Source organism: Pleurodeles waltl, chromosome 3_1 (assembly GCF_031143425.1).
Source record: "Pleurodeles waltl isolate 20211129_DDA chromosome 3_1, aPleWal1.hap1.20221129, whole genome shotgun sequence".
In the NCBI taxonomy this organism is placed as follows: Eukaryota; Metazoa; Chordata; class Amphibia; order Caudata; family Salamandridae; genus Pleurodeles; species Pleurodeles waltl.
In genome coordinates this window covers 393,848,273-393,875,732 of record NC_090440.1, presented here as the reverse complement: position 1 = coordinate 393,875,732, position 27,460 = coordinate 393,848,273, and the positions used below count along the sequence as shown (strand labels likewise).

Sequence of the window (27,460 nt, the reverse complement as noted above, 5' to 3'; positions counted from 1 at the left end):
CAGCGCTAGTGTCTGTTTAAAACTACTTAAAGACTCTTTTTGCATTTTTATTGATAACTTTACTTGTGTATGGTGGATTTTTGTCGTTTTGGTCTTGTTTTGTTTAGATAAATATTTCCTATTTTTTCTAAACTGGTGTTGTGTCATTTTGTAGTATTTTCATTAAGTTACTGTGTGTGTTGGTACAAATACTTTACACCTAGCACTCCGAAGTTAAGCCTACTGCTCTGCCAAGCTACCAAGGGGGTAAGCAGGGGTTAGCTGAGGGTGATTCTCTTTTACCCTGACTAGAGTGAGGGTCCTTGCTTGAACAGGGGGTATCCTAACTGTCAACCAAAGACCCCATTTCTAACAGTAACATGTTTCTGTCACATTATTAGGTTTTTTCTCTCTCGCTCTCCTCTCTCTCTCTCTATATATATATATATATATATATTTTTAGCATTATGTCCCAACTTTAGGGCAGTGGTGGCTCCTCCTCTGATGCATAGAGGCATAATCCCCCTTAACCCACAACCCCCTTTTCCTCAGCAGTGAGACACCAGTGAATAATTAAAAAGTACCAAACATGGTGGTGTTCAACACTGGCAATGCTGTTTTCTAGTCATGGTGGCCTATTGGGGCGATATTATCTTTAAGGCAAGGTGTGGCTAATCCTCATTATTGGGAACGTTTTCCAGTGAGAGCCTTAGTCAGCTAAAAAGACAGTTAGTTATAATCATTTTGTTGCTCTGCTTGCTTTTTGCATTAAACGTTATTTGGACTTAGGCTTCATGACATGTTGTATTTTATTTTTTTAAATTAAAAATTTATAAAACTCCACTTGTTCACGTTTTTCATTCAGCAACCACCAAGCAAATTAAAGACTCTTGCAAGCACAAAAAAACTGTTTTGTTTTTGATTTATTAATAGTGACATTTTGTTTGAAACACCATCATTTTGTAGTGCAACCAATTCACACTGAATGTTAACAGGTTTCCAGTGCATAGTTCAAAGGTTGTCCGCTTAAAGTAAACAGAAAATGTGAGGTGCTCCCATTTTGTGAAAAAATGACTGTGTGCCACATAGCCCTTTTGGAAGATCAGCAAAATACAACCCAGAAATTACAGGTGCCAAAACACATCCTTGTTTTAGTCTGTTGTTAATTGGAATAGAAGCCAAAATGTTTTCTTTTAAATCTATTTTCACTAGGGCCCAGTTATCAACATGAACCCTCTGCAAGATCACAAGGTGACCTGTAGGGATGTTCCAACAATGTAACTTGCTCCACAATGTTCCCTAGTATGTTGGATTGGAAATAGACTAGTACTCCAAAAGGCTGAAGCTGATACCAGCTAGACTGACCTTCCATTGAGGATCCAAAGGATTTTCCCTTCCTGCTGAGATGTACGGACTAAAGAACCTGTGGGCTTTATGCCTACAAAGTGCTATAATTCTTCCAAAAGCATAGGATTTTTTACTAATCTCTATCTGTCTCAGAGGATTAATTCTGGCAACCACCAGGAGATGTGATATTGTTGCATTTATTAGATTCGTTAAGGTCAAGAGAGGAAGCAAGCCATGGAGCTTCATCATTGAGGGTTTGATGGCCTCGCATTCACAATGTAGTGAAATGTAAAATTGGAGTAGTCTACTTATGTTCCACAATACACATATTTATTAGTTAGTCTTCCAACATAGGTTGTTTCTCCTCGTCCTCTGGTCTCATATAGATGTGGCCAAAGATGATTCTCTGGCTGAACTGGTGTCCTGAAGAAGGTGGATGGTCCTGTGACCATTATTTACTAAAACACATGCCTACACAAATATATTGAAGCAATTCACGAATTGAAAGAAGACACCAGTGCTTTAGAGTTTTATGTGTGATTCAATTTTATGATAACAACACTTATTTATATGGGTTTATGGATGAATAAGTATGTTTGGGCATGAGTGACAGAGTTTTAATCTGATTGTGGGATCTGAGAGGAAGGTTATTAGGTCACTTGTAGGATTGTTAAATCATGTGTTTATATTGATGTAAATGTTTAAAACAGAAATTAATTTTTTATATATGTGACAAAACAGGACGTTTTCCAGTGGCCCCACTTTTTCCCCCCATTTCTGGACTAATGCTGGTGCTTTCTTACTCTGATTCTGCCCTGGGCTTTGCTAAGCAGGCCCGGGCCAGTGCTCTGTTTAAAAGGTATATGATAATCAGGCATAATTATAATTAGCTCTGACAACCTACGTGTAAGTCCCTAGCATATGGTATTGCATGTAGGTTTAGGGACCCCAGTGGAGTTAGGGCACTTATAGGTGCACTGCATTTGGTGTCTGTTGTCATTTTAAAGGCTGCTCTGCCTTGCAGGCTGCTTTTAAAATAAAAGTAAGCCCAAATTCACATTTGGAATAAAAAGTACTCCCAAAATCTGAAAGTACATTATTTTTACACATAAGTCACACCTAAGGTTTGCTCTAGGTGCCCCAAGGGTAGGGTGCCTTGTAATTATATGCAGGGACATCATGAAAGTTGTTTTATTTGCCCTGGTGAGAAAAACTGAACATGTAGTTTTCCCCGTTGTAGAACATTAGCTCCATTGGCTAATATGGGAAAGCTTTATTTAACACTAACAAGGTCTAACTTTTGATAGGAGTGAGCTTAAAATATGATTCAAAGTGTCAAAATAATAATTAGGATAATTCCAACAACTTGTCAATGTTAAATATATGATAACTATTACAGGGAAAGAGTTTTAGAATACGTTCTTAAAGTTACCCAAAGTTAGCCCTGTAGCAGCCTCTCCTGAGTGGTCAGCCTTTGAGGTGTGAAGTGACCTGGGCTGAGACAAAGAAACCATCTGGTGGGAGGAGAACTGCAATTGCAGATTCCAGAGCAGGAAGGGGACTGAGGAGCCAAAATTGTCTTCAAAAGGGGAAAGAAAGTTGGGACAGAAACCAGACCTCCCTCATTTCCTGCACCCAGGTGGGAGCCTCTTTAATTAGATTAGGAGAGGGACTGGAAGGGGAGTGTAGGTGAAGGTCATCCACACCTGTGGGTGGGCTTAGCCAGACATGAACTTCCAGGAGAAATTTTCTCTCTTGAATTTTGGTATCCCATTGCCCAGGGTGTCCCCCTGCTTGCCATCCCAGAAACCTGGATACAAGTGGGAAAGCTGCACAGCAACTCAGATCCCTGCCTGGAAACAAGAAGGACTGCTGTGCTGACTCTCTGGTCTGCACCAAGAAGGACGGCACTTATAAGGATTGCCAATGCTGCATAGACAAGGCTTCACAAAGAGAAGACTTTGCCGTGCTTCAAACGACTCAGGATTAGACTCCCTGTAAGCAACAGGTACAAAGGGGCTACCAAGGCTCACCTCTATCAAGTCCTACAAGAAGATCCCAGCTGACCAGCATTCAGTGGACTTTTAAGGATTTGACCAGATGTATTGTGGGAATTGTAGTCTCAACTCTCCAAGGAGTTAGTCAGAGCTTAATGGAACCTTGGCTGGTGGCATGGCCCCTTAAGACCTTCTGGACAAAGACTCAGAGGTTTGTAGACATTTGGACCATTTTAGAGAAAAAAGCTCCATAAGGTGACCGACCTGTCGTTGAGAGTCAAGCCACTGGCGCCGAAACGCGACCTGGCCTGGATTTCAGGTGCATCCTGCTGAAAGCTTCGGACGTCCAGGAGCTCTGTGACTTCAATGAGGCCTTGCTAAAGCAAGCTGCTGTCGTTAACTTGAAAGCTGGCCTGCTGAGGAGACCTGTTCAACGTTGAGGAAAAAAAGAACCAAAAAAGTTATCAAGTGCAAAGGTAAAATTTTGATCGAGGCCTACAGCTCAGCATATCTGACTTGGAGTCACCTGACCAGGAAGCCATCTCCCAAGTCCTGGGAGCATATCAACAATCCCAGGGTAGGATGGGCCAGATAATTACCATGTTAATGGGGAAACCAAAGCCTACAGAGGGAATACCACCAGGAGGTAATGCAGCAGTGGATGGCCCACAATGTCACCATGGCCTCCACTGTAGGGGAGCTGAGTGACATTAACACCACCCTGTGTGCATCCTCCACCCACAGCAGGTCCCTTCCACTAACCACATCACATCCGAGCCCTCCACGTCTGTGAGAGCTAGTGGAATGGAGGCCCTGCCCGGGGAACCACAGCCCTCAGGCACCCCTCCCTCTGTAGCTGAAGAACCACCCCCGCAAATGTGGACATCCACCCAGACATCTGGCTGCAGCAGATGCCAAGACAAAACCCACTACCAGGAAGTGAACCTCTCCTGATTTTACTCCCTTGTGTGCCACTGAGACACCCGGTTGACTGTTCAATGGCATTTCTCCATTTTTCCATGGCCCTTGGTCTCTGGACCTGTGCTTTCCTCATGAGCCTCCTCATCACTTTCCATGTCTACATCACCAGCCACTGGACCAGCTGCCTCATCCTCATCACCTAGTAATGGTATCTGATGTCTCAGGGCTAGATTGTGGAGCAGGCAGCAGGCAACTGTGATCTGGCATGCCTTTTGGGGAGTGTAGAGGACGGCACTTCCAGAGACATCCAGGCACCTGAATCTGGCCTTCAGTAGGCCAAATGTCCTTTACGTTACACGCCACGTCTTTCTGTGGGCCTCATTGGAATGGATTTCCCCTTCCGTGGCAGGGTACCTGACTGGTGTCAACAGCCAGGGAAGGTTAGGATAGCTAGTGTTACCTGTGTGCTCAGAGGTGGGACCTGTTCCAATACAGGTACAGACACAGGGAAGAATGTGATGACAGGTGCCGTAACAAAAACACACAACCAAATGCATACATACCAATGAGCCAAGCCGTCTCTCTCTGTAGATGTGCCATCATGTGGGGGACATTGCTGTTCCTCAGAATGTAGGAGTCATGCACAGATCCTGGAAATGTGGCTGTCACTTGGGAGATGTACTGGTCTGCCACACACACCATCTGAACATTGGTGGAGTGGTAGTTTTTCCTGTTTCTATACACCTGTTCATTGGCACTGGGAGGGACCAAAGCTATATAGGTGCCATATGTGGCCCCTATCACATAAGGGATGTGTCCCATCTCATAGAAGTCTGCTTTCACATAGGTCAAATCCACACGTTGGGGGAACCTGATGTAGCTGCATCCTTCAACACAAGACTGAACATGGGCTGTGACATCCAAGCTGCCAAGCCCACTGTATTCTGAAAGGAGCCTATGGAAAGAAAGTGTAGCACTGACAACTTGGACTGAGGGAGGAATGTCATAGGTATAACGTATGGCAGGCAATAGATCTGGCTCCAACTGGGTACAAAGATCCATGATGGTCTAATGATTCAGACGATTGGTCAGGATGATATGCCTGTCCTCCAGGGTTGCAAAGTCAACTAGCGGACGGTACAATGGTGCATGTCTCAATCTTCCCCCTGACAGGGCATCTAGGATAGAGAGGAGAGAATATACAAAGTGATAAGCACTCCACACATGTCAGCTGAACATTTCCTCATTGCACACACCTAACACTGTAGACATGCCTCGCACTGCTGACACACACTATATTAGGCATGCTGAAGAGGCATGGGAACCATCCTTGCTGCACATTGCTGCCCCTGATCAATAATTTGTGACACACATTACATGTGTAATGTTGCATGTGTGGTACACTGAGCTGTCCTGCACTGAGCATGTATGTAGTCATGCTATATGGTTAAACCGCCTATGAGGCTCCGAGTATCAGGACATGCTTGTCATCTGACAACTGGCCATATGACGTCACTGTGTCATGCATGCCACATGTATCAGCCTAACCATGATGGCACATCACAGGCCTGCTCGGCATTCTGGTACAAAAACGTGTATGACGCACTTATGTAGCTGCAGCAAGGCATGATATGTGCATATAATGGCAGCCACCTGTCCTGCTGCACAGGACAGTTGGAAGTGACCTAAGTCAGCTGGCGTTATGTTGTCATGGCGTTAGGCAGTCGCAACCGGCGCGCAACTTTTCATTGGTTAACATCGCTGCCTATGGGGGACTGGGGCGAAAGGTAATCACAGCAGGCGGTGATGGTCCTCTATGCGGCGGCCGTGACCGCCATTTTCTGCAGCCCTGCTCACGTGACTCCTGAGACTCTTGCAAGCTAGAACTCCAGGATGTCAGCTGTTGTGTATTGTCTCTGGGAGCCATCATACCACACCCTGCATGTGATAGGGCTCCAGCCTTCACCCATGAAGAGCTGGAAAAGCTTGTGAAAGGGTTTCTGCTTCTGTATGGACAGCTGTATGGGGCACCAGGGGAGCAGGTGAGCCCAATGCCATAGTCATGTGTGATGGGGTGTGTGTGAGGGTGAATGGCGTAAGTGTACCTGTCAGGGAGTACATGCATGCAGAGAGCATGGAGTTAAGGCATGTGAACTGTGACAATGGGTATTTGTGGCCATTTGGTGAGTCTGATGTTTATAGTCCACTGCTGTTGGTATGGTGCCAGTCTACATGACTTTCTCCATCTGTCTGTGTCACACATGCTGGTAAACGGCCATCAGAAGAAGGGAAAATGGCGTGCCATCGCCAAACAAGTGCGGACCCTGGGGGTCCATAGCCGATGGAGAACCCATTGTTGCAAGTGGTGGGAGGACCTGAGACGCTGGGCTCGGAAGACCGCGGAGGCCCAGCTGGAGATGTTCTCCCAATGAGGGAGGGATGCCCATCAGCCCCTGACCCCCCCAAATAGGGCGCATTTTGGCGGTGGTCTACCCTGGGGTGGATGGGCATTTGAGGGCAGCACTGCAGCCACAAGGGTGCGAGTAGTGACTGTATCTTTGGACTAGGCTGGCCTTAAATAGGAATGGGTGTCTCACTGCAGGCAAAGTGACATTGTCGTTTATCTTGCATGTTTATCGTCAATTGGTAATGGGTATTAGGCACCTTTGCAGAGTATTTTTAGTCTATGTGTTTCCATGCTTTACTGTCAGTGGATGTACATCTCACATTTCCATACCTCTCCATGTCTGTAATGTGGAGATGCACTGAATACATAGGCACATGTCTGACTCCATCCTGGTCATACAATGGATGTGAGTGTTTGGATCACCCTAAGCATTGTGTATCACCAGCTCCATCCATCTGCATTAGTCACTCTGAGGTGTCAGTCCACTCCCATCTGTGTAGCCTACCTGTATATGCTACTGTGTGTCTCTCCTTTTATCACTGTGGCTATGCATCATGTACTGTATTTGGTATTGGCAGATTGTGGGGCTGGCATTACAGTTCCACCACAGAAACAACCCTCATGGAAAAGGAGTGTAGGCCTGATAGCTGACTATGCATATATAGGTGACCTGTTGACTGTATGTTATGTATAGGTAGGCTAACTGGGATACTGAAATATGTAGAATATACGAGGCCTGATTGCACACATCATGCATTGCTAGGAGCTATACTTTGGGATGTGGCCTTCAAACATATTGGATGGTACTAGAGGTGGTCAGTGCCCTGGAAGGTCCCTTATTTGTCACCATGGTAACTGTCTACACCATGTCATAATGGATATTTGGGGGCACATCTGATAGCCTGTGACTATTACAGCTTGACTTGGGCAATAGGTAGTGGCAGATTAGGAGTGGTTTGGGTATTGCATGACCCATGCCATGTTGATGTGATTCAATATTGGATTCAGTCTCCTCAGGCTGTCTTATGTGGTAGTGGAAAGTGTAATTCATGTACAGCCAGCGGTGCTTGCCCATGTGTGCCTGATGAATCCTTAACTTTCCCCTCTGAAATGTGTGTTGTCTGGGCTCTGTGACAGGTTTTGCTATTTGTGGAATGGTGTGTGTGAGGCTGGAGTTGTCATGGTGCACAGTCCAACTGGTGTACCTGCATGTGTGGTGACATTGGAAGTGGTCCGTGGTGTTATATGTGTGTTCCAGAAGTACATCTGTTGTGACACTGCACTCAGTGGATGTGTTTGGATGTGTTATATGTGGTACATGGCCCATTGTTGGTGCACTTAGCAGTATGCTGAGTAGTGTTACAGGTGTTGGGTGTCAGGTGCACTGGCTCTGTGATAGGGTCTGACCGATCACTTGGCTATACCACAGATTCACATAGTACACATCAGATGTGAACTTTTTGGGTGTCTGACTTGTATTGGCTAAATCAGAGTTGTTCTCCATAATGGCATTAATGTACTGGGTGGGCAGCCATGTAATATGACAGGTGGGTGCAGTGTGGTCTGTGAGTGGAGTTGTCTTCACTGTGATTGACATGTCACAGAGGATATGGACTGATCAGGTGTTGTTACTGTAGAGGCCTTAAGTGATGTGTTCAGCCAGCTGCACACTCAATGGGTGAAAGGGGTATGGAGAGGTAAGATGTGTATTTAGGCATACTAGTGATACTGCATCCAGGGCATGCCGTGCCAGCTAAAAGGGCTTTGGTTGGCATCATGGGGATGACTGTAGTAGTGCTGTCCTACTTAGGTATTGATGTAGGTGTGAGGGTTGGCATACAGTTGTGGGTAGTAGTGACATGTAAAGACATGATGTAGATAATGTGTAATGCCAATTGCCATTGCCTAGCTATGATATGTGTTGTCACAGATTAACATGTTTAGCCCTGTCTATGGGATGTATATGTTGACCCTCTCCCCCCCATCTGTCTCTCTCCCCCTCACTCTCTCTTTCTTTGTGTGCATCAGCATTGTCTGGAGAAGGAGAAGGAAGGGGCATAGGCGAGTGGGGAGCAGCAGCACGGGACCCAGGATGCAGCAACCAGTGAGAGCAAGGGACCCAATGGTACGGAGGTCGAGGGCAGTGCCATGGGGGAGACCAGATCTACCACCTTTTCTTCAGAATCCTCCTCTGGTGGACACTCCCTGGTGGGGGCGGTCCCATCTGGAACCACCCCAGCACCATCTTTGTCCGCCACCACCTTACAACCACCGCCCTCCCAGTTGCTCTCCACCCATTTGCCTGTGCCCGCTCACCCAGGAGGGGGGCATCTCCTGTGCTGCAGGCATCTCTGCCCCAGCCCCAGTCAGCCCTGCTGCTCTCAGTGAGGAGGCTAAGGTCCATCTCTGTGGGTCAGTCCACCATCGTGGATGCCATCCAGGGACTGGCAGCTCAAGTCCAACAGAGCAATTTGTTCCTGGAGGGCATTCACAGTGTCATGGATGGCCTACAGAGATCCTTTCAGGCTCTGGCCTCCACTCTGATGGCAGCCAGTCTCCCTTTGTCTCCCGTCCCCCCCTCCAACTACCTCTTCCCAATCCCAAACCTCTCTCCCCATACCCATCCAAAGCACCCGTACACACAAGCATGCATCCACCTCAACAAAGGGTAGCTCAGACAAACACAAGCACCACAAGACCCACCACCGGCATGCACACAAACAACAACCACCTGCAGACACACCAACTTTCACTCTCTGCACTGAGTCCCCCGCCAACCCCTCCTTCACAGACACTACACCAGACACACCTGCAGCCACCACACCATCATTCACGGATCCAGCCACCAGTCCTATCTTACCCAGTCAGCACAATAGCAGATCTGCAGACATCCACCCCAGTCGCCACATCCACACCCACCACAACCACTAACACACCCACATGCAGCACATGTACCATGCTTGCAGGCACCACCCTGACAGTCACCCATCCACCATGGTGTGAGAGAACAGGGCTGATTGCAGAGGCCCACTAACGTTTTGCCCCCATTTTCCACTTTTTGCTGGTGTGTTCCTGACTCTGATGGTGCCCTGGGTACTGCTAACCAGTCCCAGGTCCTGTGCTCTGTGTAAAATCAGTATGCAAATTAGGCTAATTATAATTGGCTAAGTCAACCTACCTATAAGTCCCTAGTATATGGTAAGGCATGTAGGTTTAGGGACCCCAGCATAGGTAGTTCACCCATAGGTGCACTGCTGAGGTGCCCAGTGTCATTTTAAAGACAGGCCTGCCTTGCTGGCTGCTTTTAAACTAAAGTTATATGTAAATTCGACTTTGGAATTAAAAGTAGTTCCAAAGTCTTAAACTACCTTATTTTTACATGTAAGTCACCCCTAAGGTGTGCCCTATGTGCCCCTAGGGCTGGGTGCCATGTAACTATAAGCAGGGACCTTATAAAAGTAGTTTTATAAGCCCTGGTGAGGTAAAACAGCCAAATTTATTTTTCCCTCATTGTAGTAAATGGCCTCCATAGGCTAGAATGGGGATACTGTATTTTAATTTTTAAAAGTCCCCTTAAGTAACAGATACCAGAAGTGTGGTATCAAATTAATTGTTATAATAAATCCCACAACTTCCAGTTGTTGGATTTAATATAACTTGTTCAAGTAAAGAGTTTTAAACTTTACCTGAAAAGTTGCCAACTTCAGCCCTGGAGTATTTTTGCTGCTGTGCTCTGATTGGCCATCCTCTGGCAGCCTGGCCAGGCTGCCTTGATGAGGTGTGAAGTGGCCTGGCTTCACACAAAGAGATGTGCCTGTTGGAGGAGATCTCCCCTCAGCAGACGGTGAGGCAGGAAGGGGGAGGGCTGCCAAACTGGTCTTCAAAGGCAAAGAAGGACATTTGGAGCAACCCAGCAACACCCCCACATCCTGCAAACCCAGACAATTAGGTGCCCCATTGATTAGATTAGGAGAGGGCAGGAGAGGGGTGTGTTTAGGAGTTTTAGCCACACCAGTGGGTGGGCTCAGCCAGATGTAACCTCCAAAAATCACTTTCAGCCATGATGGATTTTTGAAGAATGTTGCCTCATGGGATTGATTTTTGCCACACTTCCCAGGAAGTGGTCATCACAGGGGGAAGGACCCTGCACTTGATTGGAGAACCAGGACCCCCCTGTTTTTCACCCAGGAGCAAGGATAAAACTGGCAGACCTGCACCCACACCTCAGATCCCCATCAGATTCCAACAAGGCAGAACCACAGGAGAAGAAGGACTGCCCTGCTGGACCCCTGGCCTGCTCCTGGACCCTGCACTCTGAAGGACTGCACCAGCTGCACACTTGGGCTTCACCACAAGAAGGACTTTGCCTGGCTTCAACTGGTTCGAGGAGGGACTCCCTGTTTGCTACAGGTGAAAAATTGCTAACCAGAGTCCCTGCACCAACTCCTGAAGAAATCAACCAGCTGACCACTGTCCAGTGGCCAAAAAGGAGTTTGCGCCAGATGCATTCTGAGAGTTGTAGTCCACACCCCCCAAGGATCATCTCAGAGCCTCTAGAACCTTGGGGTGAGCTGTGGACTCCAAAAGAACCTTAAAGGAACATCTGGAAGAAGATCCAGAAGTTTGGAGAAGTTTGGAGAACTTTTGAAAAAAAGCTCCATAGAGGGACTGACCCGCCGCGGCAACTCTAGCAGGCTTGCCTCAACCGCGACCCGGCCTGACTTGCAGGTTCGCCCGGTGAAGAAAATGTCCCAAAAAGAGACTACGTCCGAACGGAGGAAGTTGACCCTGACCTCCCAGCCAGCGTATCCGAGAAGGGCTCTAAAGACGTCGAATCAAGATCCAGGTTTGCCCCGGTCGAAGGATTTTCACCTCGAAAAAACGACCGGAGGTAAAAATCTCCACGAAGGGCTCCCGTGACGCGTATTCGGAGAAGAGTTCAAGGAGGTCAGATTGGACTGACAGGTTCGTCCCGCTGAAGAAAATCTTCAGAAAAGCGACTAAGTCCGAAGGTAAACTTTTGACAAGGGCCTCCCGCGGGCTGTAGCCGAGCCGGGCTCCATCACTGTCGGCCTTAAACTTTGACTTTGCCCCGGTCGAGGTGCGACCAGATGACCAGATTGGCGCTTTTTGTTTCTAGGCGCTAGAAAATAATCATTCTTTAAAAATTCATATCTCCGGTTCCCCTTATCTGATTTTATTCGTTTTTGTGGCATTTTAAAGATAAAAACATAATCTATTTTGTAAAAATTGGTTTTGGATTTTTATACTGTTTCCTGTGATTTATTTAATTACTGTTTTGTGATATGTTAATGCTTTACACTCTGTCTCCTAAGTTAAGCCTTGTCGCTCGTTGCCAAGCTACCAAGGGTTGAGCTGGGTTTAATTTACTGAGACCTAACTGGACCTAAGTGGAGGTTAGTGGCCTATTGCTAAGTGTAGGTACCTACCTGCCCTTACCAATAACCCATTTTCCAACACACGGCATCTCCCAGAACCTCCTCCCCCCTCCTCCCAAGACATCTAAACACCCGCACTCACCCACCCAACAGACACCCTGCACCCACAAGCATTCCACGCAATCACTTGCACCCAAGACATCCACAAAAACACATCTCACAACCACTCCCTCTCCCTCCACTCCCAAACCCTTTTGCCATGACCGCCCCTGTGTATCTAAAAAACATTTCCTCTCTGAGTTTTCCCTGTTTCCTATACCTCTCCCACCCCGTGAAACCCCCAAGCTCTCTGTGTCCCTCCTCAAGTCCAGCCCTTCCTCCTCCAAGTCCTCTGCTGCCCCCCGGGTAGTGCCCATGGCCCTCCCCTGCCAAGAAGTCTGCTCCTCCCATGCCCAAGCCCATGGACCCCCCCAAAGCCCAAGGACCCCCTCCCAAACCCAAACAACCCCCCAGCTCCCTCCCTAACCCTGAGGTGCCTGCCTGCCCTCTTGAAGCCACTACCCTGTGGATGTCATTCTGCAGTCACGAGTCAAGTAGGGGCACAGTGAAGTGCATCTGTGCCTTTGGCAGCATGAACATTAGACTGGCCAATGACCTTATGATTGTAAATAGTTATTTTTATTCAATTTCACCTTCTTAATACATCTGGGCTAACCTGGTGTTGGATTCGATGGAAACATACTTGTCCTGCTTTTCTTCCTATATGGCTTAGTGTTTGTAGGCTTAGGTTTGTGTGTGTGTGACGTGTGTGTGTGTTGGTTGTGCTAGCTGTTGTGCCTGGGCTGCATGTGTGTGTGTTGCCCTGCCATTAGTCCCGCTGTCACTGCTGTGTATTGTGTGTAGGATATTTTTGTGTTTGGCACATGCATGTGTGTAGCTAAATTGTGTATTGTTTGTGTTGCCATGTGTTATGGTAGTGTTGTGTGCTCTTGTGTGGGCATCTGTGTGTGTGGTAATGGCGAGGCCATATGCGTTGTGTGTTGTGTGGGTGTGGTGTGACATATGGAACTTAGGGACAGATGTAGGAAACGATTTGCGACTCGCAAACGGCAAAATTTGCCGTTTGCGAGTCGCAAATGTGAGTTTCCTATGCAGAAATGCATTTTGCGAGTCGGGACCGACTCGCAAAATGCATTTCCGACTCACAAATAGGAAGGGGTGTTCCCTTCCTATTTGCGAGTCTGAGTGGTATGCAATACCATTTGCGACCGCGTACGCGGTCGCAAATGGCATCGCAGTTACCATCCACTTGAAGTGGATGGTAACCCACTTGCAAATTGGAAGGGGTCCCCATGGGACCCCTTCCACTTTGTGATTGGACCCAAAATTATTTTTTCAGGGCAGGGAGTGGTCCAAAGGACCACTCCCTGCCCTGAAAAAATACCGAAACTAAAGTTTTTTTTTTTTTTTTAAGTGCAGCTCGTTTTCCTTTAAGGAAAACGGGCTACACTTAAAAAAAAAAAACTGCTTTATTTAAAGCAGTCACGAACACGGAGGTCTGCTGACTACAGCAGGCCTCCATGTTTGCGAGTGCCTTGACTCGCTATGGGGCCGCAATTTGCGACCCACCTCATTAATATTAATGAGGTGGGTCATTGCGACCCCATACCGACTCGCAGACACCGTTCTGCATAACATTTTGCGAGTTGCAAATAGCGAGTCGCTATGACTCGCTATTTGCAAGTCGCAAAATGTTTCTTTGCTACATCTGGCCCTTAGTATGGCAGTGTGATAGTGTTGATTGGTTGTGTGGTGTTACGTGTTGCTGTCAGTATATGTTGTCATGTGTAGGTGTGCAGTGGAATTGCTTGCTGAAGTGTTTGTGTGGTTGTGATGTGGTTGTGTGACTCGTGGTGTTGTGTATGATTGTGTTAGATAGTGCTGGTGATGTGTGTGTGCCGGCTGGTGTGCTTATGGCAGGTGTGTGTTGGCCGTGGTGTGTGTAGTTTGTGTGTACATGTGTGTAGTATTTGTGTACGTGTGTGTATGTAGGTGTGTGTTCATATGGGTGTGTGGTTACATGTGTGTGTGTGTGTGGGTGTCGCAAGCCGTCCTGGCTGTGTATGCTTTGTGTTCATGTGTACTAATACCTTTCTCTCAGTGTGTGCTAGGTGGGCGTACTTACAGTTGTTGTCTTCGTCGCCGTTGCTGGTTCTGGAGTCATTGTGTGAGCAGGAGCAGTGGGAGGACTTCGAGTTCAGGTTCCATGGTGCCTCCGAACGGATATGGCTTACTGAAGGTGAGTGTCTTCTTTTATTCTGTTGGTTTCCGCCACGGTTTTGGTGGTGGTGTGACCGCAGCGTAAACCTTGGCAGTATGCAGCCTTGTAATGTGTCTGGCAGAAACATGGTCCCCACAGGTACGACCGTCACTGTCAAGATGGTGGCCCTGAGACCACCAAAGTCGTAATGAAAGTGTTTGAGGAAATGAGAATATTTGTAATAAATGATCTCTGTATAATAATGTTTTCTTTTTTATTATGAGCATAAGTTATTGTGCATTCATGCACTTGATGCATTCTGAAATGTAGTGAAGGATAGACAGGTTGGTCTCCTTCTTTTGATAAGGTTCCCTGTCTCGTAACCGTTATTCAGTCCAGGATCCCTTACTTTTGTATTGTGCTTTTTTAGTATCATTAAGTCCTACTCACACACTTGTAGGTTTCTTTCATTTTACTCTATCACTGCATGCATGTAGGTATTCCCAAAGTACAGGATTCTAGTACTTCATTTACAAGACAGTGGTGTAACAATAGCCCCTGCAACCCCCATGGTGTGGGGGGGGCTGAGCTCCAGGGGCTCCCTCTGCAACACACAGTCATGCACCGTGCACTGGCTGGTATTGCGAATGGCAGCGGGCCCCTGGACTGAGAGCTCCCGACTGGGTCAGGGGACCCCTCAATGTACTTTGCAGGGGGCCCCCCTCAAGTTTTGTTACACCACTGTTACAAGAGATAGTTCAGTCTTGCAAACCGGTATCCAATCACCCTTTGTTCCTAGTTTGCAGTGCTGATTTAACAGAAGAAGTGGAAAGTGGCCTAAATAGGCCGTCTGATGGGTGCCTTCCATTTTAAATATGGCATGTATATAAAAGGTCATAAACCCATCAGTCTTAATGATAGCTTGCAGCCAGGTTTCTTGTAATATCAAGTTTAGATTATTCTCTAATAGAGCTGCTAGCTTCCCGAGCCACTGTACAGTGTTGAATCCATGTACATTCCAAACAAGGATACCAAAATTAGAGATATGCGCTACTCCCTATTAGTAATTGCTAAAAACAATCATTATTAGAGAAACTTATTCTGTTATAAGTGTAATGCAAACCGAATGGACAATATTATTAGTTCCTTTGTGTAACAGTGTAACCTTCAGGGGATATTTCCTAACAACCGTTCACATTGGTTCAACTGCCATATTCCTATTTGACTATAGGAAGTACTTCAATCCTTTATATTGAGAACTATTGTGATCTAATGTGTTGCTGAAATCTAACTGTAGTCGGACAAAATCTGAATGACGTATGGGTCGAGTACATTTTATCTTCAGTGGGATCCAAGATCTCAAAAATCTTACCCTAATGCTAAAATCATTGATGTAGGAAGCTGGCCTGGTGTTTGGTGGGTACCTATGATACTTACACCTTATACGAGGTCCAGGTATACCCTCTGAGTGAAGCGTAGTCAGTGTCTAGAAGCCAGGCTCTCTAGAGGTAGCTGTGGATGAGCAGCCCAGGCTTATCTAGGAGACATGCAAAGCTCATGCAATACCACTACAGTCACACAGTACTTACTCACAAGAAAGAAACCACTTGGTTGTACAAGAATAAAGGTACTTTATTTTTGGGAACACAGTATCGAAAAATACTAGAGAGGCAACGCCCCCAATAGGAGAATAGGAGGTAAGTAAATACACTATAAATATATATATATATACATACACACACACACACACACACACACACACGCATAAAAAGAAAACAGTGTAAAATAGCAATAAGGAATAGTGACCCTATGGGGAGCCCAAACCACACACTAAGAAAGTGGAATGCGAACACAAGGCCCCTACCTAGGTAAGTAAATCGTGTAGAGGGGAGCTGGGATTACTAAGAAACCACACGGGTAAGTAATACAGTACCCCCAGCGACCAGAAATGCAGGAGTAAAACACTGGATTTCCCCACAACCACCCCAAAGGGTGAAAAGAAGAAAAAGAAGACACCAGAACAGCCTGCAAGAAATCAGCAATGGATTACCAAAGATGGAGACCTGTGGAGAGAGGGGACCAAGTCCAGAAGTGTCTGTGGGTCCAGGGGGAGTAAGAAGTACTACCCACCCAGAGGTACCTTTTGGTGTTGGTCAACAAAAGAAAGGCAGTTCAGCACTGCTGCACAGAAGCTGGAGAAGAGTTCCTGAGGCATGCAGAAGGTGTCCCACGCTGGAAGCTGGATTGCAGATGGGTGTCAGTGAAGGATTTCCACCATCAAGCCTTGACAAATGCACATTCACATATGGAGTGAAAGAGATGCTGCCAGGGACCAGCCAGGTCCAGGAGGACTCTACCCAGGAGGGGGAGTGTTAGAAATGGGGTTTTTGGTTGGCAGTCAGGTTGCCCTCTGTCCAAGCAAGAACCCTCACTCTAGTCAGGGTAAGTCACACACAATCCAAAATGAGCCTGTGCTCACCCTCCGGTAGCTTGGCACGAGCAGTCAGGCTTAAATTAGAAGGCAATGTGTAAAGCGTTTGTGCAATAAATCATACAACACCATAGCATAACACCACAAAAATACACCACACAGTGTTTAGAAAAATATATAATATTTATCTGGGTATCTTCAGGTCAAAACGATCAAAGTTGCAATACGAATTTGTAAAGATATCACTGAAAAGTGATAGAAAGTGTCTTAAGTCTTTAGAAAGTAAACAAAGTCTCTTTCAAACACAAAGTACCTGGTTTCTGGTGGAAAATCTCCCCAGAGGGACACAGGAGAAGAGGTGCGTGGAAAACTGGTGTGTGCGTCGATTTCTCCTCAGCACACACAGGCTTGCGTCGTTCTTTTCCACGCGGGGAGTCGGGCGTCGTTTTCCGGCGCGCGGACAGTCTCTTACTGTGGTTTGCGGGGAGTACCAGATGTCCCGGGTCTGTGCATGGATTTTCCTGCTTGTTTTCCGGCTGCGCGTCGTTCTGCGGGACTGCGCGTCGAAGTTTCGATCTCACGGTAGGCGTCGCGTCGATTTCTCCTGCGGAGTCGGGCGGCGTTGTCCTTGCGAGGCCGTGCGTCAAAGTTTTGATCTCACGGCAGGCGTTGCGTCGATTTCTCCCGGAAAGTCGGGCGGCGTTGTCCTTGCGAGGCCGTGCGTCAAAGTTTCGATCTCACGGCAGGCATTGCGTCGATTTCTCCTGCGGAGCCGGGCGGCGTTGTCCTTGCGAGGCCGTGCGTCAAAGTTTTGATCTCACGGCAGACTTCGCGTCGATCAGCGTCGGTGTGCGGCATTTTTCTTGCCGCAGAACAAGCTGTGCGTCGAAAAGTTCGGCGCACGGAGCGTCCAAGAGGAAGAGAGAAGTCTTTTTGGTCCTGAGACTTCAGGGAACAGGAGGCAAGCTCTATCCAAGCCCTTGGAGAGCACTTTTACAGCCAGACAAGAGTTCAGCAAGGCAACAGGCCAACAGCAAGGCAGCAGTCCTTTGTAGAAAAGCAGACAGGTGAGTCCTTTGAGCAGCCAGGCAGTTCTTCTTGGCTGGATGTAGTTTCTGGTTCAGGTTTCTTCTCCAGCAAGTGTCTGATGAGGTAGGGCAGAGGCCCTGTTTTATACTAAGTTGTGCCTTTGAAGTGGGGGTGACTTCAAAGAGTGTCTAAGAAATGCACCAAGCCCCCTTTCAGTTCAATCCTGTCTGCCAGAGTCCCAGTAGGGGGTGTGGCAGTCCTTTGTGTGAGGGCAGGCCCTCCACCCTCCCAGCCAAGGAAGACCCATTCAAAATGCAGATGTATGCAAGTGAGGCTGAGTACCCTTTGTTTGGGGTGTGTCTGAGTGAATGCACAAGGATCTGTCAACTAAACCTAGCCAGACGTGGATTGAAGGGCACAACAAGATTTTAGTGCAAAGAAATGCTCACTTTCTAAAAGTGGCATTTCTAGAATAGTAATCTTAAATCCGACTTCACCAGTCAGCAGGATTTTGTATTACCATTCTGGCCATACTAAATATGACCTTACTGCTCCTTTCAGATCAGCAGCTGCCACTTCAACAGTGTATGAGGGCAGCCCCAATGTTAGCCTATGGAAGGAGCAGGCCTCACAGTAGTGTAAAAACGAATTTAGGAGTTTTACACTACTAGGACATATAACTACACAGGCACATGTCCTGCCTTTTACCTACACAGCACCCTGCTCTAGGGGTTACCTAGGACACACATTAGGGATGACTTATATGTAGTAAAAGGGGAGTTCTAGGCTTGGCAAGTACTTTTAAATGCCAAGTCAAAGTGGCAGTGAAACTGCACACACAGGCCTTGTAATGGCAGGCCTGAGACAGGGTTAAGGGGCTACTGAGGTGGGTGGCACAACCGGTGCTGCAGGCCCACTAGTAGCATTTAATCTACCTGCCCTAGGCACATGTAGTGCACTCTACCAGGGATGTACAAGTAAATTAAATAGTCAATCATGGATAAACCAATCAGTAGTACAATTTACACAGAGAGCATATGCACTTTAGCACTGGTTAGCAGTGGTAAAGTGCCCAGAGGTCAAAAGCCAACAACAACAGGTCAGAAAAAATAGGAGGAAGGAGGCAAAATGTTTGGGGATGTCCCTGTCAAAAAGCCAGGTCCAACATGACCCCCTACCAGCCTAAAGCCAGGGGAGAACAATCACTATCCTGATGTACTTCCCTGTTTGAGGCGACAGAACAAGGACCCAGGCCCACAACAGCAGGTGCATGCTCCAGTTCTTCGCCTTCCTGACTCCAATTGGATCCCTCTGTCCATACTCTCAAGGCCCACTAAGCCAACCCATGGGGAACCTTTCTCCTTACCTGCGGATCCCATCTGTGCAGCACCTAACCTTACTTTGCTCACAGATGTATCCCAGGAGCAGGATAGTACCACCATGACCAACACAGTGGTGTTGCCCACTCTACCCCCGGGGTGTGACACTTGTCCCCTTCCCAGGGATAACTCTGTCCACCCGGACAGCAAGCCACAGTGATTACTGACAGCTGCCAGGGATGAGAGCCAGGCCCCAGGCCTCTCAAAGCTCTCCAACCACTGTGGCTGTGGAGAGTGGGGGGCGGTAGCCCCAGGTGCTGGGCACCCTTTAACCACTCTCCCTTCCACCAGGTCAGGGATGACAGCCTGAACCTGGTCCTCCCCTCTGGGGCTCTGTACCCTCCCTCCTGGAGCGGTACCCCCAGAGTCCAACATGGTCAGGGTGCTTACAGAAGTCGCCCTGTACCATTCCTCCACCAGTGCAGGGCTGTTAACCTGCAACTGGCCCTCCAACCTGGGGTCTGTACCTTCAGGTTGGACTAGGGCCCGGGGTGAGGCTTCCCTCCCCCTGCCCTCCCTTCTGGGGTCCAGCACCCTCCAACTAGGAGTGGCCTCCTCAGAAGACAACATGGTAGGGGCACTGTTATCAGTAGCCCCTCCCTCCAGGTCCGGGGGGACACCCTGAACCTGGTCTTCCAGCCCAGGGTCTGTACCCTCAGACTGGATCACTGCCTGGCAAACCAGGACTTTCTGGGAGGCACACCTACCCCCCACCAGGTCAGAGTTTAACCTCTGCACCTGACCATTCAACTCAGAGTCACCACCCTGAAGTTGAACAATTGCCTGGCACGCCAGGACTTCCTGGAGGGCACACTACCCTCCACCAGGTCAGAGTTTAACCTCTGAACTTGGCCATCCAACTCAGAGTCACCACCCTGAAGTTGAACCATCGCCTGGCACGCCAGGACTTCCTGGAGGGCACACTGACCCTCCACCAGGTCAGAGTTTAACCTCTGAACTTGGCCATTCAACTCAGAGTCACCACCCTGAAGTTGAACAATTGCCTGGCACGCCAGGACTTCCTGGAGGGCACACTGACCCTCCACCAGGTCAGAGTTTAACCTCTGAACCTGGTTCTCTAACCTAGGGTCACCACCCTGAGGTTGGACAACTGCCTGGCACACCAGGACTTTCTGCGAGGCACACCTACCTCCCACCAGGTCAGAGGTTAACCTCTGAACCTGGTTCTCCAACCCAGGGTCACCACCCTGAGGTTGAACAATTGCCTGGCACGCCAGGACTTTCTGGGGGGCACACCTACCTCCCACCAGGTCAGAGTTTAACCTCTGAACCTGGTCATCCAACCCAGAGGCACCACCCTGAGGTTGAACAATTGCCTGGCACGCCAGGACTTTCTGGGGGGCACACCTACCCCCCACCAGGTCAGAGTTTAACCTCTGAACCCGGTTATCCAACCCAGAGTCAGCACCCTGAGGTTGGACAACTGCCTGGTACACCAGGACTTTCTGGGGGGCACACCTACCCCCCAACAGGTCAGAGTTTATCCCCTGAACCTGGTTAGCCAACCCAGAGTCACCACCCTGAGGTTGAACCATTGCCTGGCAGGCCAGGACTTCTAGGGAGGCACACCTACCTCCGACCAGGTCAGAGTTTAACCTCTGAGCCTGGTTCCCCAACCCAGGGTCACCACCCTGAGGTTGGGCAATTGCCTGGCACGCCAGGACTTTCTGGGGGGAACACCTACCCCCCACCAGGTCAGAGTTTAACCTCTGAACCTGGTCATCCAACCCAGAGTCAACACCCTGAGGTTGGACAATTGCCTGGCACAGCAGGACTTCTTGGGATGCACATCTACCTCCCACCAGGTCAGAGTTTAACCTCTGAACCTGGGTATCCAACCCAGAGTCACCACCCTGAGGTTGAATCTTTGCCTGGCATGCCAGGACTTCCTGGGGGGCACTCTCACCCCCCACAAGGGACACACCGTCCCCAAAGGCCACACAAGAGTCTGGTTGGCGCAGGTCTCCCGACCTCTGCCCATCCGGCAGAGTCTGGGTTTCCCCCAAACCAGAAACGGTTTCACCTGGGTCATTCCTGGGGGGCTCTGCTCTCAGAGCTGTCCCCTGACTCTCAAGGTCCTCCACTGGGGTCTGCAACCCCCTCTCAACCCTATGTCTGGACTTCTGTACCCCCTCACTAGGAGGGGTACTGCCAGACACCAGAACTGTTGGGATGCTGGCTACAGTCACCCCCCCAAGTTCTTCTGATACTGCGGGGCTTCCCTCAAAAGGTGGCCCTACGGTACAGGCTAGGCTCCCCTCCTGGTGTTCCCTCATGGAACCCTCTAGGACCTGGGACCTACCTGGGACACTACAATCCTTTCCCACCACACTCGGTTGGGAACCACCTAGACCACTCCCTTCAGGAGCACCCCCAAATGCCTCTTCAGACTCTCTGGTACTCACCCAGAAGTCTGCCTCCATTGTAAGTTCCCTGGGGTCAGAGAACTCATACTCCACCTGGTGTTGGCGTAGCTCTGGAAAATAAGGACCAGACATATGCTCTCCAGCAATTACATCACTCTGCCCTTCACATGTATTAACCACAGTACCCTTCACCCAACCACCCAGTAACTCAACCTTGGAAAAGCACTCTACCTCACCCTCCTGAGACTGGTGAGACAGTATCTGTCTGTCCCTGACACTCAACCCATACTCTTCTGGGATGTCTCTACACTCTATATCCAAGACGTCCACCAGGGGGGAACCCTTTTCTCTGTCACTCTCTGCTAGAGTCAGTAAAGTGTCCCTCCCCCAGTAGGAATATGACTCCCTGTGCCAGTTCCCCAATCCTTCTCAGGGACCCTGTGCATAACAGAAACTACCTCATACCCTTGAACCGCCTGGGGTGTGTCAACTCCCTTCTTCAAGTTGGGCACCACATCTCTGGGCTTGTGCCCTTCTTCAGCAGTACCGGATGCAAAATTTTTGCTGCCACCATCTGAACTGGACTCAGCCCTTCCGGCCTCCAGTTTCAGCTCTTTACAGCTCAGCTCTTGAGCTGCAATCTTTTCTTCTTCCAGGGCTAAGAGTCTTTTTGCCTCAACCTCTGCAAGATACTCCTCTAATTGTTGCTCCTGTCGCCTTTGACCTCGGAGCCATTCATCTATTTCTGGGTCACTGTCCAAATCTGAGTAGTCTTCCTCCTCAGGTGCGTAGTCCTCCTCCTCATCTGAGTGGTACTTAGTCATTTGGTTTCTTGCTGCCTCTCTCTCTGCCCATCTTTCCTCCCCCCAGACTATGTAGTGATGGAGCATCTCCGCCTTAGTAGATCTCCTTGCTACAGGAAGGCCCCATTTTCTGCAAAGCTTCCTAAGGTCAGCCTTAGTGAGGTGGTCAGTACGAACAAAGAATGAGTAGGTACACAATCCCATTCTGATAAGATCTTATCAGCAAAAACCAAAATTCAAAGTCCAAAATATCAATAGTATATCCAGGAGGACATCAGAGAACCAAAAGCCAAAAAAAGATGAAAAATCAAGTTGACCTTCAACTGTGGGTAGGTAGTGAAATACTTAGCTATTGTATGTCACTGCACAAACACAAGTCCTATCCTCACCGCTGATCACCAATGTTAGAAATGGAGTTTTTGGTTGGCAGTCAGGTTGCCCTCTGTCCAAGCAAGAACCCTCACTCTAGTCAGGGTAAGTCACACACAATCCAAAATCAGCCTTTTCTCACCCTCCGGTAGCTTGGCACGAGCAGTCAGGCTTAACTTAGAAGGCAATGTTTGTGGAATAAATCATACAACACCATAGCATAACACCACAAAAATACACCACACAGTGTTTAGAAAAATATATAATATTTATCTGGGTATCTTCAGGTCAAAACGAACAAAGTTGCAATACGAATTTGTAAAGATATCACTGAAAAGTGATAGAAAGTGTCTTAAGTCTTTAGAAAGTAAACAAAGTCTCTTTCAAACACAAAGTACCTGGTTTCTGGTGGAAAATCTCCCCAGAGGGACACAGGAGAAGAGGTGCGTGGAAAACTGGTGTGTGCGTCGATTTCTCCTCAGCACACACGGACTTGCGTTGTTCTTTTCCACGCGGGGAGTCGGGCGTCGTTTTCCGGCGCGCGGACAGTCTCTTACTGTGGTTTGCGGGGAGTACCAGATGTCCCGGGTCTGTGCGTGGATTTTCCTGCTTGTTTTCCGGCTGCGTGTCGTTCTGCGGGACTGCGCGTCGAAGTTTCGATCTCACGGTAGGCGTCGCGTCGATTTCTCCTGCGGAGTCGGGGGCGTTGTCCTTGCGAGACCGTGCGTCAAAGTTTTGATCTCACAGCAGGCGTCGCGTCGATTTCTCCTCGAAAGTCGGGCGGCGTTGTCCTTGCGAGGCCGTGCGTCAAAGTTTCGATCTCACGGCAGGCGTCGCGTCGATTTCTCCTGCGGAGCCGAGCGGCGTTGTCCTTGCAAGGCCGTGCGTCAAAGTTTTGATCTCACGGCAGACGTCGCGTCGATCAGCGTCGGTGTGCGGCATTTTTCTTGCCGCGGAACAAGTTGTGCGTCGAAAAGTTCGGCGCACAGAGCGTCCAAGAGGAAGGGAGAAGTCTTTTTGGTCCTGAGACTTCAGGGAACAGGAGGCAAGCTCTATCCAAGCCCTTGGAGAGCACTTTTACAGCCAGACAAGAGTTCAGCAAGGCAACAGGCCAACAGCAAGGCAGCAGTCCTTTGTAGAAAAGCAGACAGGTGAGTCCTTTGAGCAGCCAGGCAGTTCTTTTTGGCAGGATGTAGTTTCTGGTTCAGGTTTCTTCTCCAGCAAGTGTCTGGTGAGGTAGGGCAGAGGCCCTGTTTTATACTAAGTTGTGCCTTTGAAGTGGGGGTGACTTCAGAGAGTGTCTAAGAAATGCACCAAGCCCCCTTTCAGTTCAATCCTGTCTGCCAGAGTCCCAGTAGGGGGTGTGGCAGTCCTTTGTGTGAGGGCAGGCCCTCCACCCTCCCAGCCCAGGAAGACCCATTCAAAATGCAGATGTATGCAAGTGAGGCTGAGTACCCTGTGTTTGGGGTGTGTCTGAGTGAATGCACAAGGAGCTGTCAACTAAACCTAGCCAGACGTGGATTGAAGGGCACAACAAGATTTTAGTGCAAAGAAATGCTCACTTTCTAAAAGTGGCATTTCTAGAATAGTAATATTAAATCCGACTTCACCAGTCAGCAGGATTTTGTATTACCATTCTGGCCATACTAAATATGACCTTCCTGCTCCTTTCAGATCAGCAGCTGCCACTTCAACAGTGTATGAGGGCAGCCCCAATGTTAGCCTATGAAAGGAGCAGGCCTCACAGTAGTGTAAAAACAAATTTAGGAGTTTTACTCTACCAGGACATATAACTACACAGGTACATGTCCTGCCTTTTACCTACACAGCACCCTGCTCTAGGGGTTACCTAGGGCACACATTAGGGATGACTTATATGTAGTAAAAGGGGAGTTCTAGGCTTGGCAAGTACTTTTAAATGCCAAGTCGAAGTGGCAGTGAAACTGCACACACAGGCCTTGCAATGGCAGGCCTGAGACAGGGTTAAGGGGCTACTGAGGTGGGTGGCACAACCAGTGCTGCAGGCCCACTAGTAGCATTTAATCTACCTGCCCTAAGCACATGTAGTGCACTCTACCAGGGACTTACAAGTAAATTAAATAGTCAATCATGGATAAACCAATCAGTAGTACAATTTACACAGAGAGCATATGCACTTTAGCACTGGTTAGCAGTGGTAAAGTGCCCAGAGGTCAAAAGCCAACAACAACAGGTCAGAAAAAATAGGAGGAAGGAGGCAAAAAGTTTGGGGATGTCCCTGTCAAAAAGCCAGGTCCAACAGGGAGTCACAGGGGTCCCTCCGCATCACAGAAGGCCCACAGGAGAAGAGGCAGAACCCACAGGTTTCTCACAGGACAGGGACACAGAAGTTGCTGAAGCAGCCCATGTAACACCACAGAAGTTGCTCCCACTTTGCCAGAGGACAATGCAGAGGCCCAGGAGTTGCAGGAAGGAGCGCTGGGGGCTGGAGCTACACGTTGTCTGAAGTTCCCAATGGAGATGAAGCAAACAAGTCTTGGCAGCTGCAAAGGTTGAGGTGCAAGGGGTGCTGTCTTGCGTGAAGTGGAAAAGACTTACCATGACCAAAGTGCGACAGCTGGTAGAGAAGACCAAGGGGTACTCTCTGGACCACCATCCATGATGCAGGATCCCCGTCACTCAGGGTGAGGGTAGATCCACGCAGGCAGTCGTCGATATAGCCAGGTACCTGCGGATGCCAGGGAGTGATGCCTTCACCCCAAGAGAGATTCCTCCTTCTTCTTGTGCAGTCTTCTGAGGATGCACGGCCAGGGAAATGTTGCAAAGCTGGCAGGAATGCTGGATACAATATTGGAGAAGAGTCTTCCTCGTGGATCTGAAGCTTGTAGGATCCTGGAGGGTCCAGTTGTGGTTCCGGAGGCCAGAAGTTGAAGCAGAGGTTGCAGAGGAGTCCTGCTGGAATCTTGCAAGCTGAATCTGAGGACCCGCCCCAAAGGAAGACCCTGTATAGCCCAAAGAGGGGGCTTGGTCACCTAACCAGGTAACTACCTATCGGAGTGTGCCTCTGACATCACCTGCCTGTCCTGGCCACTCAGATGCTCCCAGAGTTCCCTGCCAAACTTGGGATCAAGATGGCAGACCCCATGGACCCTCTGGAGGAGCTCTGAACACCACCCCTGGGGTGGTGATGGACAGGGGAGTGGTCACTCCCCTTTCCGTTGTCCAGTTTTGTGCCAGCACAGGGACTGGGGCCCCTGAACCGGTGTAGACTGGTTTATGCAAGGAGGGAACCAAATGTCCCCTTCAAAGCATTACCAGTGGCTTTGGGAGGCTACCCCTCCCAAGCCTGTAACACCTATTTCCAAAGGGAGAGAGCATAACACCCCTCTTCCAAAGGAAATCCTTTGTTCTGTCTTTCTGGGCTTGAGCTTCTCAAGCAACAGGAGGGCAGAAACCTGTCTGAGGGGTGGCAGCAGCTGGGCTGTCTGGAAAAACCCTGTAAGTCTGGTGGTAGCAGCGCTGTGGGTCCTATAAGGAGCCCCCAGAGTGCATGGAATCTAATTTCCAATAATTGCAACAGTATTGGGGTATGATTTCAACATGTTTGATACCAAACATGCCCAGGTTCGGAGTTACTGTTATGTAGCTGGACATAAGTACATATATAAAATGACGTCCCCGCACTCACGAAGTCAGAGTAAAATGGGGCTGGATTTCGTGGTGGCACCTCTGCTAGTGCAGGGGTGCCCTCACACACAGGTACCTGCACCCCGCCCTCTGGGCTGAAAGGGCCTATCACAGGGATGACTTACAGTGACCTGGTGTAGTGACCTGTAATGAAAACGGGTGCATGCACCCGTTTCACGCAGGCTGCAATGGAAGGCCTGCAGAACACTTTGCATGGGCTCCCTATGGGTGGCAGAATAACTGCTACAGCCCATTGGGATCCCCTGGAACCCCAATGCCCTGGGTACCTAGATACCATATACTAGGGACTTTCATGGGGGGGCCAGTATGCCAATTGTGGGAAGAAAAAGGTGCAATTTAGAGGAGAGAGCAAAACTACTGGGGTCCTGGTTAGCAGGAACCCAGTAGACACAGTCAAACACAGTCAAACATACTGACAACAGGCAGCAAATGGGGGTAACCATTCCAAGAAAGAGGGCACTTTCCTACAATTGAGAAACTAAACTTGAATAGAAAATTGTTTTTGGTAACTCCACCACTCATTCAAGAAGTCCACCTGATCTAGATCGTTTGAAAAAAGGCATCTTTGAAAATTCTTTTAAATAACATGCTTCGATTTAGCAGGCAACATTTTGCTTCATCTTCATATCCTCACGTAAATCAAAATAAACGGCAATTTTTTTGTCTTCAGCTATATAGGTTTACAAAAATACATGTTCCTATAACCTGATTTCTATATAATTAGTATATATTTTATATGGATTAGGCATAATATTTTGGCCTGAAATAGTTGCAAATTGGAAGGACCTGCTGTATATGAGAAGTACCTATAGGTGTGCATTTCATTTTCTTTTTTCTTTCTGAATATTTTGTGGTTTCTTGCGTCTCCCTGGAACCTTAATACAATAGGCACCCCTCTTTTTCTGTTTGTTTGTGCATTTAACATGTTAGTCAAGCGTTCAATGGAAGCTGCTGTCTAGCCCTTTCAATTGCAATCTTGTGTGAGCTTGGACAGGGGGTAAACTACCAAACATAGCGAGGGAGATCTGTCAATGAAAAATTTTAAAATGTAAACTGAAGCAATGG

The 27,460-nt window shown here is 48.4% G+C and overlaps 1 protein-coding gene across 1 annotated transcript in view; it reads right to left on the bottom strand.

Annotated features, from left to right (window-relative positions):
• Positions 1-27,460, bottom strand: part of LOC138283202 (olfactory receptor 2G3-like) — a 96,468-nt gene that overhangs the window by 28,525 nt on the left and 40,483 nt on the right. The window lies entirely within an intron of this gene.